The sequence below is a fragment of the Protopterus annectens genome, chromosome 6.part0 (assembly GCF_019279795.1).
Source record: "Protopterus annectens isolate FY-2018-M chromosome 6.part0, PAN1.0, whole genome shotgun sequence".
NCBI classification, from domain to species: Eukaryota; Metazoa; Chordata; order Ceratodontiformes; family Protopteridae; genus Protopterus; species Protopterus annectens.
In genome coordinates this window covers 1,862,214,247-1,862,235,535 of record NC_056737.1, presented here as the reverse complement: position 1 = coordinate 1,862,235,535, position 21,289 = coordinate 1,862,214,247, and positions in this window count along the sequence as shown.

Sequence of the window (21,289 nt, the reverse complement as noted above, 5' to 3'; positions counted from 1 at the left end):
TGTTATGTTTAAAGCCTTTATGTAGCATCCCTTGTGGCCCACAGCAGTACACACAATTTCTACAAGCGTTACTGTGCTCAACAAGACATCACTACATAATACCTTTTCCCACTGTATGCATTGCAAACACTTTCATTAATACAGAACAGGCACTACATACACTAACATACTGAGTGTTCTACATACCTTCTTAGTGGTCCAAGTTTACGAAAATATCTGTCTTACTCCTTTCCTGTTTAAACGGTTCTATGGTACGAGCATACGGTTTGAATGTATGGCAAGCCATCGTTTTATACGTAGATACCTGTAACATGTGGTATCCTGCCACCAATTGGTGTTCCGGAGTAAATTATTACATGCACATCAGCTGTGCAGCTACTCCATTAGCCAATTACACGGCAACAATGGGGTATAATTGAATATTCCACTTGGGCGTTGTCCTTTTGCCCTACCTTTGAGGAAGATGGCCTGGATGTGTTTTGTTGTGATGAATTGCAACTGCTATATGGAGAGACACAAATATTTTGAATTCATGTCCCCCGTGGATATTGTGTGATGGCTAGAGTATGTAGTTCTACATGTGAGTGTAGCTGTTATTTCAACCGTCTGATACGAGACTATTGCAAACAAAACCTGTAACATCGGCGTCTGTTCCATTGTACAACAGCAATGTTTTCACATGGCGCCATTACAAGTGTGTCTCTCACAAGGTATGTTAACACTTCTGCAGATGTCATTGAGTGAGTGGATGTTTGTGATGTTATTACAGTCTGTATTGCAATTATTTTGGGTGTGGGGGAGATGTAGGTGGGTGTACATAGCAGATAAAGGTATGTGGGGACTGCATTTATACATATTCCATATGTGTGTGGGGGCTCCTTCCCTAATTGAAGACCTATCATTTAGTAGACTAATAATATGGTTATTGCAGGCTTATTCATTAAGCCATTGTTAATTGGTTCCTATGTAGCATGCAGGTGATGTTGATCCTTCAATCCCTCCTGAAATACATTGATATGTAATGGAATGTTACTACATGAAAGCTGTCTCGTGTATTTCTGTCACAGATATTTGTACTCATTGCAATTGTGTTGGTGACTGAACCTCTTTGGCTTGGGTTGCCACCTTTTCAAATGGCCATAGTGGGACATTTGCAGGACACACATCAGGTTTAGAGGCCGACACATACCCACGGTCAGTACAAAGGATATAACTTACTTTTGTCCTAAATAAAACCTTATTCTTGTAGCACTTTAGCTGCTTATTATGTTTCTTTTAACATTTACATATTTTAGATACAGGAATAACTATTTAATGCAACTATTACATAATATATGGAACATAATTATGTCCTACAATCTCGGACATTTGCCCTTTTTAATATTTGTTGTTAGGACACAACTGCCCAAGGAGGGACTGTCCCTCTCAAAGTGGGACAGGTGGTAACCGTATACCTAAGGCTCGCTATGACCACACCTACTGTAATAATCTACCTCCGAGTTAGCACGAACAGACACATGATGCAAACACACACACACACATTACATTCCCAAGGAAACACACACCGCATCCTCAACACACACTTACACACACTACAGCAATCAGAAACACACTTAAACACAGTACCTACCTGGACCGCAGCACCAGCAGCAATAACTAAATGTCCCTTAACATCGTGATAATATTACTTGCGGTTATAGTGTTCCGGTACTGTGGTCTTTCAGTCTTTAAGCCTCGTGATTATGCGTGTCGGTATGTAAAGCATTCGATAGTTGGCAGTATCCTATTTATTTGTACCTCCATGGTTGTGTACATGTCGTTAACCTATCTATATATTTGCAGATATATGTAAGTTCGTATATATCGACATATATCTCTCTATCACCCTTTCTATCTCTATTATAGATGTGTATATATATATATATATATATATATATATATATATATATATATATATATATAGAGAGAGAGAGAGAGAGAGAGTGAACACACCTTTTGTTGGGTACATGGCGGTGTATACTCTTTCCTGAACTCCGCACTTTTGTGTTTTAACCTGTCACAATACACACCTGCCATTGGTACATCTCGGGAAGCTTAGTGGTAGATGATTGTGTACATGGTTGCGTGTTCTACTCCTGGCAGTGGTTGTTTTACCTTTCAGAGCAGGCACTATTAGTACAGGGGTGAATAATGCTGGTTTCACCTGTTCTGGACATCTTTGACCGTGATCTGTGCGATATTCAACAAAGCTTAGACCTGTTTTGCGCATATCCATGTAGTCATGTTTAAACGATGCTTACCATCACTTGCCGTTGCATAAACCTGCTAACATGTGCTTAAACATGCTCTAATGACCTGCATCCAACATCCATTATTCGTGCCATCAGGATTACGTAATGGCCCTTGCAGGATGTGGAACCGGGAACATGCATGACACAGTCAGTGGTTTTACCACTTGGGCATCTGGGATTTGTACAAGTGTTATGGTGTTTTGTATGTGGACTGTACAATGGCTGTTCCTCCATACTGCAATCAAATGTGTAACTCAGTTAGTTTACATATGGAGGAGACCTATTAATGGTATGTCCAAGTGATGTTTAATGGATGTGCTCCAGCATTGGGAATCTATGTCACAGTGAGCCACACACTGTAATGTGCTACACCTTGACACAACCATAACTGGAGAATGCTGGGGTGACAGATACCTGTCATGGGTACTCCCCATGCTTTGGCACTACATCCCTGATTACATTATATGGAGCCCCTCATTAACACACCAGGGAATCCATGCAGAGTGGGTGGGGAACAGTGGTTATACACATGGTTCCCGCAATTTGCTCTGCTCCACAGAGGGACAGTTAGTTAATCAATGGGGTTGTGACAGCAGCCACATTTTGCCTAGGCTGATGAATGGCCTCTGACAATCGGGCATGTACCTACCGATGTACCTAGGAACCTATACATACGGTATCAACATATGCTGTTAGCTTCGTTTACTGTTCAGGTGTTGACTTTCCTTGTTCCAATAGCTGTTGTGTGTGCAATAGTTGAGAGCAGCCTAATGTAGGATTCACACAGTAGGCAACCTATACATTACAATTTACAGGTGGTCGTGTGTGTGTGCCATCCATTTTACTATGTGCACAGGTGGAGAAGTGTGTCAGTCCATAGGGGCTTACACTGTCAGTGTATGTGCTATACGTTCCCTCTTTGCCAAGGTGTGGGCATATTAGGCACGCCTCCGTCTGCCTACTGAGGCTGGCACAGGGTGTTCGTGGTCTGAATCCTTCTGTGCCTGTGCTGGCCTTGGCAATTGTGGTGGGCTGTGAGGGCCTTCACCATTATGTCCCTGCTGCAGCTGTTTCTGCAGGATCATATTATGTAGCATGGCACATACTATAAAGATGTGGGCACACGTGCCTGGAGAGTACTGCAAGGCTCCACCAGATATGTCCAAGCAACGGAACCATGATTTCAGCATCCCAAGCACACGCTCTATGATGATTCTGGTTTGTGCGTGTGCCTCATTATGGCGTTCTTGCATGGGAGTGTGTGCATTTCTGATGGGAGTCATCATCCACGGCTCCAGTGCATAGCCAGCATCCCCCACAAGGTGGCCATATGGGATGTCCCCCCTGACAAATACCTGATACAGCTGTGAGGCATGCCAGATGTGGGAGTCATGGTAGGTTCCAGGGCTGCCAGCACACACATCTGTGATAATGCCCTGGGCATTGCACACGACCTGGCAGTTGATGGAGTGGTATCCCTTGTGGTTTATGTAGGCCTACCATGCTCACCAGGTGGTGACTTGATATGTATGTGCGTGCAGTCTATTGCACCCAGTACCTCCAGGTAGTGTGCCACATGGTGGAAGAGACGCATATTGCTGGCCAACTCATCCTGAGTTCGGGGGAAGTATATATGCTCATTGGCATGTGGTAACATGACATCCAGGAACTGGTGGAGTACCCTGGATGCTGATGCCTGTGAGATACCCATGATATTTACAGTTGGCCTTTGAAAAGTACCTGTGGCTAGTATTCTCAAGCTTACACATACCTTCATGTCCACTGGGATGGGTTCCCATCTGTTGTTTCTGGATCTCAGGCGTGGCCGGCACAGCTCAACTATTTACTGTATGATGTCCCTGTCCACCCTGTAATGCTCTACTATCTCCAGATCATGTAGCCCCTGGTAGGTTACCCTTGGTCTGAACACTCTTCTCCTCCTCCAGGGCCTGAGGTTGTTGTCAGCATCATCCTCCACAACACCTTCAGTCTCCAACACATGGTGATGAATCACAGCTATGGCAGCTCCCAACATGTATATTGTAAAAGTTCCCCATCTGTTTACACCAATGGTGCAGTGTTTGGGAATACACAAGTGTGTGTGTGGTGCCTTCACATTTTATACTATTGTGCTATGAACACTGATGATGTCATAGGGTGTGTATGTACAATCGGAGCTGCAGGGTATCTTATGTGTTTTAACACAGGTACTGCTATTGTGGTGCCTTTGGTGTTGAATTACATTTAGCTGCCGTGGATTACCTCTTGCCCTTGCCTTAACATTTCTTAACGATTGCCCTCCCATTGTCTGGCATGCATCCAGCAACCTGCTTTCATTTGTACTTTCCCAAACCAGGATTGTCTTGCAAAATGTGTTCTATAGCCGATCTACTGCAGGTTTGCTTTGCTCTGCGGTGACCGTTCTCTTTTCTTTGCAATCTGACACCTTCCCTATCCTGTTCTGCAGGTTGCTGCTAGCAGCTTTGTTAGCTGCCGTCAATGGCCCACTGTGAGTTAATAGGTGTTAATTGCTCAGTTGTATTCCAATTACCCTACTGCAGCATTTACTTATTGTCTTCCCCTAAACTTCCTGTTTGAGTTGTGGTGCACGGCGCATGCGTCCACTTACCGGGTTTCAGGCATGTTTTCATCCACGTACACATGTGCTTTCAGGCACCATGTGTGCTCTCAGCTAAGCAAAGCTATACCTACATCCACACCCCTATCCCGCGGCTTTGCTTAGCAATGGGCAGCCCGGATTTGCATTGCTCCAATGTGCTTACAGCTACGGTGGCACACCCCACTGCTGATGTCATGTATACCTCCAGACCACTCCTCGGTGTTGTAACGCTGCGCCGTATGGTACATCCTTAGGCCAGCGGGACATTTGTGATTCACTATTACTTGCCTCATTTGCATGGCATTGACTACTAATTCATAGTTACTGCGCCGAACACTGTCACAGACCCTTAGCAACTCTTGCAGCTTGGTTGTAGTGTACCATGCATACCATTGACTATTATGGTGAAATCATGATTTTTGTTACATTGCAATTTTATGACATTTGTATATATTTTCCTTGTGTTCCCATTTGCGCACACATGCCCTGCGGTTGTACTTTGCGTTACTGTGGCCATGACATTAAATGTTATTTTTTATGTGTTGTGCATCTTTTCTTATGCCATTGGCTGTATATTTAGCCATTGGCATATGTTAACTTTGTAATACATGAGTCTGGTCCGCTTTCATGGCTCCGATGTTTTGTTTGGCAAAATGTAAACCGCTTTTTTTTTTTAATTTACATTTCTGTAGGCTTACACTATGCCTACACGACTTCATGAATCGCTGTGTACATTCATTTGCATGCTGCAGTACTGCGCATGGGGTGATTAGCATATCTGAGCCGAGAGCTGCACAGATCTGGCGTACGCTGGTAGTACATGTAGAATTGGATCGTACCTGGATCGCTTGGCAGCCATATTTGGTGTTATACCGCCTATGCTATGCCTGCGCCTGGCGCAAGCTTCATGAATCCCATAGATTGTGTTTTTCTAGAAGGAATTATTTATTATAGCACAGTGCAGTTGCCAATCATCAGTCATTCTTACATATAAGAAATGTCTTTCCTGTGGATACATTTGATTCAAGAGCAAACTACCACAAAATATCCTTCAGGGATTTATAGTTGTGTAACTTCTTTCTGGTTCATACTCTTCTGTTTTACTTTTAGACACTTTTTTCCTTTCATTATATGTCCAGCACCTTTTGTACCTCTATAATCTGAGTTCTTTTTTTCATCTCTAGCTGTATTCAGAATTTACTATTTATCAAAGTCAGGAGAAATTGGGATGGTGTATTTTTTTTCTTTAGACTTGTATGCACTTGCCTTAAATGATGGGTCAGCTATGCCATCAGAGTATTAATATGAGTTATGAAAAGAGACAATTATTTAAAGACTAAGGCACCAATCAGGGTTGTTTTTGTCTAATAAAGGCATATCGCAGGGCATGATAAGTCATGTAGTGCTTGTGTTGGGTGATTATAACAAAAGAGAATGTTCATACCACACAATAATACACAGTGCACAGTGTCTTATTTTGCTTATGAAATTGCTTTTTTATTTATTTTGTGTATTTGAATTATTTGTTTTTCTGATTGTCTTTCATACTAAAATAAATGGCAGAGATGATTATGAGAAGGAGCTGAGGTATTGATACTAATTTATTTGAAAAGGATTTCTTTGTTGATAGCAAGTTGTCTTTCATTAGAAGTTTCATTGTTTTAGGTTGTAGTGTGACAGCATAGTGCCCTTCTAAAATGTTAGGGGTTGGTTCAGATTATGTGCTTCACTTAGAAGACAAAGCGGCATCATCTATCATGCGAGTGTTTAGTTGTACAGCAGTGAAGAAACTAGAGGAAATGTTGGCTGCAGGGAATTTAAATGAATCCTATTACAACTAATGCACAATACAGTCCAAGACTATATAAACATGCTGCACAGTTCTGGTGACCCCTGCATGTGCCTAGATCTGACAGTTGTACGTATAAATCAGCACTGATACTGGAGACATTTAGCCAGCCTGCACTACCAGTATTTGTATGGTTTGTATGGTGCACATTTCTGACTATTCAGCCAGCCTGCACTACCAGTGTTTGTATCGTGTACATTCCTATGACTGGCCAGTATGATGGGCATGAAAATGCACACATAACAGGTGCAAAAGTTGCCCTGCATGCATTTTAACTCCTGAAATTACAATGAGAACTTGCTTTGTGCTGTGCTGCAAAAGCATAGTTAAAATCATGAAAATAAAGTTTGGATCCTGCTCCTGTGTACAAAGGAGATGAGTCTGACAGACCACTGTTAAGATTAGTTTCATCTTCCTGCACCAAAGCCCAGACATATAGCAAGGGTGAGGTGAAGGAGCAGCTACTGTGGGTGTAAGGTGCTAGGGGGTATGACTGGGGAGTGCAGTTCCTGCATTCTTTTCTATACTGACATTTATGAATGTCTGCACAAAAAAGCACAGTTTGTGTGCATCCCTCTCAACTGTCCAGATTTTCATAGAATGCCCTGATTTTTTAATCATGTTTGGTCTGTTCCTCAAAAAAAATTGTGTTTTTTCTGGATTTTTTGGGCAAATCAGTGAAGACTGAATTCACTATCTAATGACAGGCATTTGAATTTTAGATTTTATTATGCCTCAGAAAATGCATGTTAACACAAGACCTTTTATTCTAACAACTTGCTAAGTTTATAAGAGCAATATTTAAAATGTGTCCCTATTTTTGAGGCTTTGACCCCTCCCCATTATTTTGGGCTTTGTCCAGATTTTTTGTGCCAAGAGATTGAAAGCTATGATTGTGATAATCTGCTAATTCCTACACATGTAGGGGCATAGATTTGGTTGGAGTACTAGACTAAAGGAATCTGGACTTTTTTTTTCTTATACTGAAGCACCACCTGGGAGAGGTAGGCTAGGGTGGCAATGGATCCTCATTCACGGGCACTAGCCAGGGAAACTTACACTTTTCGCTCTCTCTCCAGTTGGAGACCTCTGAGATAGACAATGGGTGCTAAATGAACTAGCTATGGCTCTGTGAAAGCCTACTTTAGCCTTTAGCCCAGCTCCACCCTTATGTGAGAATCAGTACATCAGCCATCTAGATGGTGAACCTCCTAAGCCATGCAATGAATACAGGTGGAGAGGTTTGTCTGCCAAATTCATCCAGTCACTGCAATGGACTGAAACATTGGTTAGAACATTTTGCATTGGTTTTCTATGTCATTGAAAGCATTCTAAATCTCATACCTCTGCAAATATGATTCATGTACTGGAATTGAAAGTATTATCGCTGGAGTCCTTATTTGTATACCTGGGTGGAGGATTAGTAAAGCAGCTCTTCAGAATTAGTAGTAGAAGAACTGCTTTGAATAACAAAGTAGCCAGTTAGCCCCGGCATAAACTGTTTTCGAATCAAACCTACAGTCTCAAATCATTAAGCACATTTTCTTCTCGGGTACCTCAGAATCTGTTTTAAGTTGTTCTGTAAAAGTGCTAAGGAACAATACCTTTTAATATTTCAGTTAGCTCCTACTTCCTGTACCAAAGGTACAGGGTTTGAATATTTCCACTTTCATTTGCCTAATTTGTGTGCTTGAACAACCACTTAAGCAAACACTGATTTTGGACAATTGGAAATTTGGGTTAAGGTCCACAATGGTCTCCTGAATTGCATGCCTAGTAGCATCCAATGAACCCACATATCTGTAGAACAATTAGTGAGGCAACTGACATCCCATACAATAATTTCAGAGATCTAAAGTCTGATAACGTCTTATTAAACCATACTTTTTGTGTCAGGTGTGAAAATGCATTTAATTACTACCTATTATGTACACAAGTAGTATAAATGAATTTTCTAATATTCTGTCTTTGCTAATTTGTAAATTATTTTTATTTTTGTCAATAAAGGAAAAAAAGAAAAATGAAAGAAAGTAAAGTGAAGAACTTAAAAATGCATCAGGGACTATGTAAGTTGCAACATACAGCTGGAGGTAATAGTTTTAATTATTCAGTGATAAACTCATACTGTATAAACCTGCTTCTAGGTTTTTGATTTTATAAGAGGATAGCATGTACAGTCACTGAGTGAAAATAGCACAACATTTCTGAAGGGTATTATTGAAGCCATAGATGATACTATTTTTCCCTAGAGCATTATCTTAGCAGTGATGCAACTGCCAGTTTTTTATTTTATTTACCACATGAAAAAACATTTTGTTACCAGAAGAGAAAGGAAGAATTAACACAGAATGTGTAAAATACGCAAGCTTTCATAAGTTTAACAATTAATCACTGCAAAAATCTAAAAGACATAGAAAAAATGTATAAATATACATGTATACATGTGAAAACATCCCAAGTGCATCTAAGATATGAATGAAAATAACATGGTTTAGTTTAGTACAGCATTTTCATTTATGACACATATTTATAACAACATGACTTCATTAGTTTCTGAGAAAAGAGAAGAGCATTCTGAATATTGTAGCTGAGAAACTAGGATAGTCGGACAAATATGTCCTACTTTCAAAAGTACTTTCTGTGTGCTTTTTTCTTTCAGAAATGTATATAACATAAACAGACTATACAGTAAATAATCATGCAATAAAAATAACTTATATGCCACTCCTAACTTCTGCTGCAGTCCCTTTTTATTTATTAGCATATCAGAACCACTCGCGGGCATACAAAAATAGGTTCCTCACATAAGGTTCCATGAAAAGTGATTAGAAGAGTGAACTGAAACACAGTACCAATAAAGGATTCTATGTAGAAATCAAGTTTTCTGTAGAAATAATCAATTTAAAATACTGTTAGTCTAGTTTAATTTATTTCACCATGAAGGATCTATTGAACAAGTTAATTTGCAAGCCAACCTTCTAAGTTATTTGAATTAGAATGCAATATACCGAGTAAGCAGAAGAACAGCTAATGAGCCAATTATAGTGTTAGAGCATTGCAACTAATTTCAAAACCTTATGGTGTCAGCATGTTACGTTACGAATGTTACACCTTTCTTCAGCAATAATGTGTTCTAAGCTGGATAAAATTATATAGCAGCCAATTATAAAGGGAGAAAGAGTAGAGAAAGTACAGAAAGAAATGAAGGCAGATGTAAATAAACTGCTGCAGATAAAAAGGTATACCTCTAAGCAGGTTGGATAGAGGATGTATTACAAAGACAAAAATACATGACCTTAGTAGAATTAAAACTACAGGATAGCAGAGGGAAAAAGGGAAAGAATTATTAGGGGCTTGTAATGTTTGAATAATAAGCCATTATTCAGGCAGAAAAAATACATTGTTGCTTCAGGGAGAATAAATTATGGTACAATATTATGCATGTAAATTATAAGATAATAATTGCATGCAATAAAATTTGTGAGTTTAACTTTGGTGCCTGGCAGAATAATTGCAGTTATACTGAAGGTAAGAGAGGCAAATTTACTGGTTTAATAGACTGATAAACAAGTATAGAGTCACTGCTTGCAAATATTTTCAAACTATTCTACTCAGTTATTTTATAAGGTTAAGCAAATCTTTTCAAACTATTCTATTCAGTTATTTTTCAAGGTTATCAGGAGTCTAGACAAAAATAACCTTGTAATACACTATTTTGCAATTCAGTAAAGCACTGACTCAATAATGAAATATAATTATGTCTTCTATCAAACAGGAGGGGGATATGAGTAGGAGGCCTGACGTGTATTTGGACTGAGAACTGGATTAAAGGTTTTGATCAGGAGGATGCTTATAGAGTGTGAAAAATGACTAGCTGGGTTGTGTAGAGCCAGTCTTGGCACCAGTTGTTTTTAATGGGTTTGTTTCTGATCATGCAGAAGTAGGAGAAAACAAAATATTTTTTTTTCATTTTTTCCCCTTCCCCAATTTCCTGCCACTGCTGGACCTGTCTGATGCTCCTCCCTGTTCCCCTATTCATCCAATTTGTTTTATTGTTAGTTAGAGCCATGCATCCATGGGAAGTGAGAGATAACAATTCATCTGCTCCTGCCCAATGTGTCTAATGAAACCATTATCTCCTACTCTAGTGAGTTACTATTTGATAGAGAGTGAGTTGATTTTTAGATCTAGCAAAATGGCCTATCCTCGCCCATGGAACTAAATGAACAACATTTCCTCTGAGTTCCAAAGGTAGCTCCCTTCTTGATATCCATGCACACCACCATCCGTGTGTGCCCTGCAGGTTGTTATGAAATGATACAACATCAAGTACTTCCACTAGGTATCACCCAAGTGGCACGCCAGGCCTACTTCCCCTAGCCAGTAATGAGTGAAGTGATGCCGGCTTCACACTTATATTACCTCAGTATGGGTCCTCCGGCACGCTTGGCAATAACAAGCACAGGTTTACCTGGGTTGTAGTCAGGGGATCATCCCTCTGCTTTACACAGCCAAGATAAAAACTAGATAATTTTCTTTGTAAATGACAAAATGCTTAGTAGAATGGTAGCTAACAAATGCATACACATTAATAATAACATTAAAAGGTCAGAATTTGACCTACAAATAATATCTTAATTGTACTCCATTCTGATGAAAGATACTGTTTTTTGGTAACAATAAATGTGAGCAGATTGTGCATTTGAAGAAATCATATTAAACTGCAGAGGAAAATGATGCGTTAATTAACATTATACTAGTACTAAATAAGCAGAGTGTACTTGAAGATGGTAACTAAAGGAAATCAAATGTCAGCATGCATTTCTATAAGGACAGAACCAGTGCAAAGAAAGTTAGTAATCCCTCTTTAAACATTACCTATTCAAGCTACAGCTGGAGTACAGTGTACACCTCTATAGTACAGAGAGACGGAATGATAGCCAAATGAGTAAATGAGCAACAAAGAGCATCAGTGCCGGTTTGATAGATAAGGGACATATTGTTTAGACATAGACTATAAGGTATTTTTTCCTACTAGTAATAAGCAGCTATAGAGAATGTGTATTGAAGTATAAGATAATTGAGAATAAATATGGTCATATTTAATTGGCCATAAAGGATAGCAGGAAGATGAGTGCATGATAAACAGACTAAATGAACACATTTTAATGTGGATGTGACGAAATGCTCTTTTATGGAAAGAAATGAAGGACAGAGAGAATCAATTGCCAGGAAGTGTGACAGACACTAAGAAATATAATTTTTTAATACACACAGGATTTATTAACATAAAGGATGAATGGCGGAGGGGTTGGAGGGGACACTTGTTTTAACTTGTAGTACTTGGGCAGATCAGTTAATCCTATTTTTACTTTCTGTTTACTTTTTCATGTGTGTTTGGAATGACATGAACTTACAGTATTTGAGTAAGTTGAGAGATAAAGAAAAAAAAAGAAAAATGGAGTTTGAAATTCTGTGACATGCTAAAAATGATAACTTTCATGAAGAAGACAAACGTTAGGAAATTTGCTGCAACTGCCTAATTTATTTTTTAAGACTGCACCGACAGTAATTGCTGATAGTTTATAGGTTCATAGGTATATGCTAGGCTAATAACACCCAGGGCCTTTATAAGCCTAGCCAAGCAACCCAACACAATTGTGTCCCCATGGGCATCTGTTGGGAGGGATATGCTAGATAGGAAGTTGTTACAGGTTTACTTGGGTGGGTATGTTAGTTAGTGAATATTTATTGTCAGCCTCTTTCAAGCTTACATTTGAATAGGGTTAGGCATAGACTCTGCATCACATGGGTGAGGAACCTATTCCAGAATGTAGGGATCCTTTGAGACACATATCTGTAGATGCAGGGGTGTCGTGGGAGGGTTTGAAGAAAAGAATAGTTTGTATTGCCTTCTAAGTTGAATCTTCTTTACCACAACTAGTGTTGCTGGGCTTTACTACATCTTCAAATAACGGTGAGCACAGGAGGCTGTCTTTCATTGTTTTTTCAGGCAAATTTTAAATCTAAGTCATACCATATATTATCATTCCCTGATAAGTCAGAATCTAAATTACAGTTACTAAGAAATTAGTTTCTGAAAGTAGCTCTTCAGAGCATCATAGCACCACACTGGCTATGACTGTAAGCATTTTTAATAATATAGAGTTTGGAATGTGTTTTTTTACTACTCAGAGTTTGATAATATGACAAAGAGGAGGTAATCATGTATCATACCTTGTTATCAGGCACTGGGGTTAGATGAAGCAGTGATATAAAGGAACCTCCAACTCCTTATTGATGCCATCACAAATATATGTGTACCCAATATGAACACATCTGATTAAATACTTGTAAAGCAAATTAATTAAAATCCATCTGTTCACCAGATAACAGGTGGAACTCCTGAATAACACCTAGTAGAGTGACAGCTCATTACACTATGCCACACAGATCCACCAGAGGGCAGCCTGTATCGATTAAAATATGTACATACCACTGTCTGGATTGATTAAAATGTTGTGTAGAAGAGGCCATGCTATGTTGTTCAGCCACTGATGGTGACTGGAGCAGCAGCCTTTGCTATACGAAAGGGTTTTAGTGGTAGCCATCAGGGTCTGTTTTTATATCCCATTTTCCAAAATATATATAGCTCTGCTGGCTATCACAACTATACAACACCTTATACAGTTTGTAGTTTGCTTATAAAGAACACTTATAGATACTTAGCCAAATATGTCTGTTGTAAAGTTTGCTCTCTCTTCTTTCAGGTGAAAACAATATGCTTTACTCAGACAATGTAATTGTCTTTTTGGTTCAGGTATTCACTATGCAGAATTCCTGTTGTTGTTCAGTGAAATACATCCATTTATCCATTTTTTAAATTTTTGTCCTGGGGAGTGTGGTGGTAGTAACAGGCCGAGCAGGGCAGACTGAACTTCCTTATACTTAGCAAAAAAGATCCAGCTACTCTTGGGGGATTCTAAGATATTGTTAGGACAGCCAAAATTATAATTCCTCTAGCAAACCCTGTACTTGCCACAAGGCCTCATCATGGTGAGCAGCATCAGACCACAATGGGAGATGGTCGTGGGCATCCTTAGTGTGTGCAGCTTAATTTCCACTTCTTATTCATGAGCAGCTATATCTCCAATTTGATGTGATCCTGGATTGTTGAGCTCCTCTCTATCATTTTGATTATTTGGATCTGTACTGATTACATATTGTTCTAGCACCTCCTAGAAAACATTCTGGTCCACTAATTCATATGTCTTGTCCAGATTCATGAGAAAAAATAAATAATAAAAATAAAAAAAATAAAAAATAAAACATGGAAACAGGAATTGTAAACATCTAACAACCTCTGAAATCCTTGTAAGGTAAAAAAGTTGATCCATTTTTTCACAGTAATGAAAAAAATCTGCATTGCTCTTCCTGAATAAAAGGCCTGACTGTCAGATGAAGTCTCTTTACAACACCCAGGTATAGGCTTTTCAAGGAGCCAGATGAATCTTTTCACTCTGTTATTGGAACACATCCTTCAGTCCTCCTTTTTGAAGACATACACCAACACAGTAGATTGCCATTTCAGTGGTATTTTACTGCTTCATTTCTCTAAGTGGGTTTCTAATACCATAATGAGAACAGGCCCCATTTTTAAGTCAAAGAATGATTAAAGTTCATGAAATTACTATTGTTTCAATCTTAGATGTTAGCCAAAAGTGCTCTTTGCCGTACATGCAACATGCTCAGAGCTGACTTCTGCAATTCATATGGAGTTACACGTATCAGTAGCATATCTAAATTTGAACCTAGGACCCTGCACGCCATAACCTCAGCAGGTTACCACTAAGCCATCTAAGTTATCAGTAGCATATCTAAATAAGACTGTAAATTATTTTTTTATGAGACCCATTGCTCCTACTACTATTAGAACTATATGGGTATCTTTCTTCCACATTGCACTAATTTCTGCTTGCAAATCCTGGTATTTATGACTTTGTGTCTCTCTGTACATAGGACACTGCAATCACTGGGTGCAGCAATTTCAGTGTCTAATGCTACTGTTTTCTTCTTCTTTTCGTGGACTACTATGTCTGGTTTTCTCACATCTATTTTTTTAACTATTGGTAATGGGTGATCCTATATAATATAAACTGCATCATTTTCTATAATGCTTTCTGAATTATGTTTCCAATGCTTCTCAGCTGCTTCAATAGAGTAATGTTTGCACAATCCCCAATGCAGCAGTCTTGCCACATTATTATACCTTTCAGAATACAGGCCCTCTGCCATTTGTATATCACACCCAGCAACAGGCTGTGCAACTGTTTCTGTTTTACAAAACCTGCACTTATCTGTTTCTCTGACATGTTCAATGGACTTGGTAAACCAACGTGAATGTAGTTCACTATCTTGGGCCACCAATAATAATCTTTTGTCTTACAGTTTAAATTCACCTCTCCTTAGCCATTCCTGTGTCAGATCCTGATTGACATGAGGTTGTTCAAGGAGTTTTCTGCACTTGCAACTATATTTATGCTTTTTCCACATTTTTTGCCTTTTCATCTGATCTTTCTCGTTATATTCTTTCTTTTGTTTTTTGGCACATTCAGTTGCTGCTTGATATTTGTCTCCTTCTGGTTTGATTTCCATTCCCACCTGACACCAATATGCTTCTTCTAAACTAAGCATGGAATTCATCTTAGACTTGTTCTTATGTTTTAAAACTTTCACTATGTTTGGGCCTTGTGAGGTCGGCAGACATGATAGCAATCCTACAGTGGCAGACATGATAGCAGTCCTACAATTGCAGCTCTACACATGTAATCATACCTCTCAAATGTCCAGATTTTCACAGAATGTCCAGATTTTTCCTCATATTTTGGGTCTGTTCCTCATACAATTTGTGGTTTTCCGGACTTTTATAGCAAATCAGTAAGGACTGAATTCACTAAATAATGACAAGCATTTGAGTTTGCATGGTGACATAAGACCTTTTATTCTAGCAACTTACTAAGTTTCTAAGAGCAGTATTTAAAATGTGTCCCTATTTTTGGGGTTTTGCATCCCCGTTATTTTCTGTGTTTGTCCAGATGTTTTGTGCTAACAGGTTGAGAGCTGTGCATGTAATCAATTTCAAGGAGGCACATACCTCATTCAGAACAGGGAATATATAATCTTGGTATACACTGATTTTTATAAATCATTTGATAACTGTGAAGCATTTTTCTTGTTTTCCTATCCAGATGATCCAATACCTTTTGGGGCCAGTCAATCACCACAAAACTGTAAGTTAGACTAGGAAGAGGAAATCATTTATAGCTTGGACTTTGTTGCTAGAGAGCTGTTTTCAGTATTAATTTGTCTTCTAAAGTATTACTTATTAAGTTTCATCCTCATTTGTTCATGTTTTATTGTTGGTCCTTCATCATTTCCCAAGTTCTTTCATATCACATTCCTATGCCAGGTTGATATTTTCTTGGTGCTGCAGTTTTCCTGCTTTAAAGGTTGCTTTTGCCCATTTATCAAGACCAAATGACATTCTTATATTCTTATATCATCTGAGAAAACTGTGACCACCTGCAGTTCTACTTTCTGTTCCTCATCTGATGAACTACACAGTTTTAAATCATCCACAAAAATAAAATGAGAAGTCTTTTATACTTTGTTGTTTTGTGGGAACCAAATGGTAACCATGGCCTAATCTGTTAAGTCAATAGCTTAATGGGTTAAGACAAAAGAGCAGCAGTGACAAAAAGTCACCATGAGATATCCTCCTTTGAATTTTTATCCTAGGGATAATAATTTGTCCTTTATCATGGCTTAGTTGCAGAGTGGTTTGCCACTGCTTCATGGTCACTATAATGTAATAGATCAATGTAGGGGGTATTTTATACGTTATGAATGTGGAATGCTGTCAACTGTTTTTTGTAGTTATCCATGCCACACTTCCCTTTTTCTTCCCTTTTTTTGACAATTCTGTTATGACTTTGACAACTGATCCTTTGTTCCATATGAATTTCTTTTATTGACCTTTTGTTCTTTTGCCATGATTGAGTTTTCTTCTAAATGACCATAAACTCTATCATGATTAAATCCAAAAAGAAACAATGGCAGAATAGCACAAAAATGAAGTTTAATTCACGAAGTAAAATCCGCTAGATAAAATCCAATAAAACACACGAAAACACGCTGTAATTATGCTGTTATAGAACCACAAATGAGCGCTTTCATCTACAAAGGGAGAGTTCTTCAGACTAATGGTTACAACACACTGCTTCATTTAAATACTCTTAGCAATTAATAAGTTGCTTCAATTAAGCAATCCAATTAAAAGTTATCAGTTTAAAATGTGTTTGAACTACAACATTCTTAAACTATTCTGTATACCTGAAAACTAACCTAATGTTTAAAACCTTTCCTTTTTAAATACATAATGAATTCCTTTCTATTATTTAACCCTGGCGGAAAACACGCATTTAATCTCACTTGCCAGCAGTATTCAAGCCACCCCAATTCTTCTTCAATATTTATCTTTGTAACATTGGGATGGATAAAATTTATAACTAAACATTTGAAATTAGTCTTACATTTACTTTCTAAATAATGTTTTGCCAAAGCATTTTTGACATCTCCTTTGCCTATGGCATATTGATGTTCATAAATTTTTCTATACAATTCCCTTCCTGTTCTACCAACATAAAATGAGTTGCAATCTAAACATATTATTAAATAGACAACATTTTTAGACTTACAAGTAAATCTGCCTGGAACATATATCTTAGTTTTGCCCACAAAAATCGCATGCCTATCTGTATATAAATAACTACAATAGTTACAATTAAAACATTTATACATTCCTTTTCTTTTTTTTACTACTCTACTTTTATTTAATTTTTTTTGAAAAAATCTTTAAAATTTTTTGCTCTTTTTTGCACAAACTTAGGTTTATCGCCTAACTTCTGCAATAAATTAATATTGGTTTTAAAAATTCCCCAATTTTTCTTACTATATTTTTGATTACATAAGAATCAGTACTATTTTGTACTGCCAAAGCAGTGGTAAAATCTGCTGAAGATGTTCTATTCAACTTCTTTTTCTCATTTTTATTTCTATTTACAATTTCTTCTGTCATAACTTCCTTAATCATTTCTTGGGGATAACCTCTATTTAACATCCTTTCACAGAAGTTATCAGCTTCTAGATGAAACATTTCATTATCATCTGTTAGATTACTTATTCTCTTTATTTGTCCTTTGACAATATTCTGTTTAGTTTTTTTTGGATGTAAACTTGAATAATGTAAATACATATTATTTTGAAATTCTTTTTTATATATTTTTGACACAAATTTTCCATCTTTTTTATATATAGTAAGATCTAAAAAATTAATATTTTCAGTATTGATATTATATGCAAACTTAATATAAGAACAGACATTATCAATATATTTCAAAAACAAATTTAGTTCTTCGACCGTCCCACTCCAAATAATCAGAATATCATCAATAAATCTTAACATTTTGATGATATTTTTCACAATCCTACTTTCTAATATATTTGCTGTTTCCCAGCCTTGCATGAATAAATTAGCATAGCTAGGTGCTAAGGCTGCACCCATAGCTACCCCATTGACTTGGACAAACAATTCATCATAGAATTCTAAATAATTATAACTTAATACTAAATCTATCGTTTCCATTAGCAGACTAATAGTATTTATAGAAAATTCTCTTGATTTCAACAGTTCCATTCTAACCATCTCCATACCTTCCTTATTAGGAATCATAGTATAGAGAGAATTTATATCTAATGTTACAAGTATATCAGATTCTGAGACCTTAATATTGTTAAGTTTGCCATGCAGTCATAACTGTCCTTTATATAAGTGACTCCCTTCGGAACTACTTTCTGTAAATGTTTATCTACAAAAATAGACATCCCTTCTAATTTACTATTTTTGCTAGCAACTATTGGTCCAAAAATTAAAGCACCAAGCCACAAAAAACACAAACCAAGGCAGAAACCAGGAACCGTCACAAAATATAATCCAAATTTATTCCAACGACATACATATCCACCATCGACTTCAATAACAATAAAAACAGACAGCACAATTTAAAGTTGAGAGCGCTTTCTCCTTGTTGCAATAACAAAGCTTCTTCAGAACTAAAAATCTCACCCAACATTTCCTCTTATATATTAAAAGCAATTGATGTGCTAATTGCATCTAATTACATTTGCTGTTCATCTTAAAGTAATACATTGCTATACAGGCTTTAATGCTGTTACAGAAAAATGTATTCCATGCAAAAAATATATATATTTGCAGTTGTATACACGAATACACAAATTAAAAAATGTTCCTATCTAAAAATAAAAAATACATATATATATATATATATATATATATATATATATATATATATATATATATATATATATATATATATATATATATTTACCTTGATCCCCTTGCGTTATGTGAACGCCTCTAACTAAGTGAAAACTAGTTCATGTAAACATTTTCCCTAAAAAATACATATTCCTAAATAATCTAAATAATGTTTTTATTGTTATTGAAGTCGATGGTGGATCTGTATGTCGTTGGAATAAATTTGGATTATATTTTGCAACTATTGGTCTTAAAGGGGGAGAATCTATGTTTTTATGGGTTTTTGGTATTACAAAGATCCTACTAATCAACGGGTTATTATTAGTTATGTTCCTTTTCATTTTTTCATCGATTCTACCTGCATAGAACCATTCTACTATACATGATTCAATAAGTGAAAAACCTTTCTTAATTTCAGACATATTTACTGACTTATAAAAATTAGAGTCTGGTAACATTTATTTCATCTTTCCTTCATAATCTTTCCTATCCATTAAAACCATTGCTCCTCCTTTATCAGCTTTTAAGACAAGTATATTCTCATCTTTAAGTAGGACATCTAAACATTTTTTCTCTTTTTTTGTCAGATTATATATTTGTATTTTGTATCTTCTTCTAACATTTCTAACATCTGTAGTTCACATATATTAAGAAACATTTCCAATTTATCACTATAACCGTATGCTGTGACTTGGGCCCAAGTTCTTTTTTGATTGTCAATTCTCTGATATACTTCAATAATCTGTTTGTTGTCTTCCTTGGTTGATCCTTTAGACACAGTTTTTTGGGCCCAAGTCACAGCAGACAGTTATAGTGATAAAAACTATCATAGTAAACAACAGCCACAAAAAAACTGGGGGGGGGTCAACAAATATCCAAAGAGGAATTGGAATTACCAGTGGAAGCAATGGAAGACTTAAAAAGTGTTAACTTTAAAATTATCAATTTGTGCAGTAAAAATATTTCTTATGATGATTGCTGTGTACTAAGTAAGGGATGGAATTTTGCCCCAGCACAAAGGGCCAACAAACTCATCATGATTAATGAATTAAGAGACTATGTGAGAAAATTAAATTTCAAAGTATTGTTAGGAAGTCAGAAACCTAATAATTGTGACTTCTGCAAACCTAGTTGTTATAATTCACCTTTATGTAAAGAATTGGAAATGTTTCTTAATATATGTGAACTACAGATGTTAGAAATGTTAGAAGAAGATACAAAATACAAATACTATAATCTGACAAAAAAAGAGAAAAAATGTTTAGATGTCCTACTTAAAGACGAGAATATACTTGTCTTAAAAGCTGATAAAAGGGGAGCAATGGTTTTAATGGATAGGAAAGATTATGAAGGAAAGATGAAAGAAATGTTATCAGACTCTAATTTTTATAAGTCAGTAAATATGTCTGAAATTAAGAAAGGTTTTTCACTTATTGAATCATGTATAGTAGAATGGTTCTATGCAGGTAGAATCGATGAAAAAATAAAAAGGAACATAACTAATAATAACCCGTTGATTAGTAGGATCTTTGTAATACCAAAAACCCATAAAAACATAGATTCTCCTCCTTTAAGACCAATAATTGCTAGCAAAAATAGTAAATTAGAAGGGATGTCTATTTTTGTAGATAAACATTTACAGAAAGTAGTTCCGAAGGGAGTAGCTTATATAAAAGACAGTTATGACTGCATGGCAAAACTTAACAATATTAAGGTCTCAGAATCTGATATACTTGTAACATTAAATATAAATTCTCTCTGTACTATGATTCCTAATAAGGAAGGTATGGAGATGGTTAGAATGGAACTGTTGAAATCAAGAGAATTTTCTATAAATACTATTAGTCTGCTAATGGAAATGACAGATTTAGTATTAAGTTATAATTATTTAGAATTCTATGATGAATTGTTTGTCCAAGTCAATGGGGTAGCTATGGGTGCAGCCTTGGCACCTAGCTATGCTAATTTATTCATGCTAGGCTGGGAAACAGCAAATATATTAGAAAGTAGGTTTGTGAAAAATATCATCAAAATGTTAAGATTTATTGATGATATTCTGATTATTTGGAGTGGGACGGTTGAAGAATTAAATTTGTTTTTAAAATATATTCATAATGTCTGTTCTTATATTA